General features: G+C 33.3%; 1 protein-coding gene across 1 annotated transcript in view; it reads left to right on the top strand.

Moving 5' to 3' along the window:
• Nucleotides 1-468: 468 nt before the first annotated feature.
• LOC125045230 overlaps nucleotides 469-1,611 on the top strand; it is a 2,556-nt gene continuing 1,413 nt past the window's right edge. Inside the window, exon 1 of the mRNA XM_047642385.1 lies at nucleotides 469-564. The gene's annotated coding sequence lies outside the window, so the exon portion shown is untranslated. The remainder of the gene's footprint in view (nucleotides 565-1,611) is intronic.

Below are 1,611 nucleotides of genomic sequence, written 5' to 3'. Positions count from 1 at the left end.
TATTATTATTATTATTATTATTATTGTTATTATTATTATTCTCATTATTATTATTATTATTATTATTATTCTCATTATTATTATTATTATTATTCTCATTATTACTATTATTATCATTATTATTATTATCATTATTATTATTATTATCATTATTATTATTATTATATATAACGGGTAATAAAATCAATATTTGAACTATAATGTCGGTAAGGGTCAAGTTTCAACCAGCCATCATTTATAATGAAAATCATGCATAAATCTAAGAAACTTATCTTCTATGTACAAATAAAAAAAACGACATAGTAATAAGTTATCTGACACGCAACAACAGCATGAGAGCGTTAAACTACGAAGGAATATTCCATTCCAAAAAAAGAATTGTTTCGAGACTGTGATGAAACCGGACATTTAACCGAATTTCTTCAGTCTCCCCTAGAGGCGTGACGTCATCAAAAGTCAACAGAAAACGCTAAAACAATAACAAACTCTGTGGCCGATGTTTTGAGAATGTTCCTCCAGAAGTTCGTGTAAATTTCTCACAGTTTACTATCTTCAGAGGTGTAGGTTAGTGTCCAGAATCGCAGCATTTCTGGTTTATTTTCGTCGTTATGAAAGTATTCATTTTTTTCGGTTACTGATTTTGTGCATTAGTGGTTTTTTTTTTGATGATTTGATATGCAACGAACTGCGTTAATTTGATTAAGAGGAGGCACCTTCATATGCTCTAATGGTGATAATAGTAAAAGATAATGATAGTATTCAGTTCGTGTTTGTCTGTATAACTAGAAGGACAGTGAAGAGTAACAGGAATTGTGGGGTTTATGAGCCAGCAGCTGTGGTTTCAGTAAAAATAAAACTATACAGATTACGAAAGCCACATATGATGACCATAAAAAAAATATGAACACATAGGAAGCAATAATAAAATAAAAAAATATGTGTGCAAAGTAAATGTATGGATCTGACAGTAATGCTTTCATGCTTTAAAACACTTCAATGTCCAGTAAATCTTTTGTCTTGTTTGTTTGTTTTTCTGTGCCAAGAAATCCCTGGCCAATTAGCATGAAATAAAGAACTAGTTCAGTCTTTGTCATAGTGAAATTTTGTTTGCCTTTGCCAGAACATTAAAACCACAGCATCATCATATGATAGTCTTGTTGTGGAAATTTACGAAATGGCCAAATGAGTTTAGTTTATGTCAAGTTTGATTTGTGAAGTTTCACACTCACACTCATAAATACATACACATACACACACAAAGACATACACTCATAAGCACACATATACTCAAAAACACACATACATACACTCACAAACACACTCATACACTCACACTCACATTCACAGTCACACTAGCACTTATACGCACATTCACACTATCACTCACACTCACACACAATGTATACACTCAAAGCCACATTCACATTTGCAAACACACACTTACACATGTGTATACAGACACTCACACGCACACATGCACACACACACACTCGCACACACGCGCACACACACACACACACACACACACACACACACACACACACACACACACACACACACACACACACACACACACACACACACACACACACACACACACACACATTGATG

This window comes from Penaeus chinensis, chromosome 37, assembly GCF_019202785.1.
Source record: "Penaeus chinensis breed Huanghai No. 1 chromosome 37, ASM1920278v2, whole genome shotgun sequence".
Classification (NCBI taxonomy): domain Eukaryota; kingdom Metazoa; phylum Arthropoda; class Malacostraca; order Decapoda; family Penaeidae; genus Penaeus; species Penaeus chinensis.
Note: the sequence above shows the minus strand (reverse complement) of the source record. Positions and strands in the feature narration are given on the sequence as shown.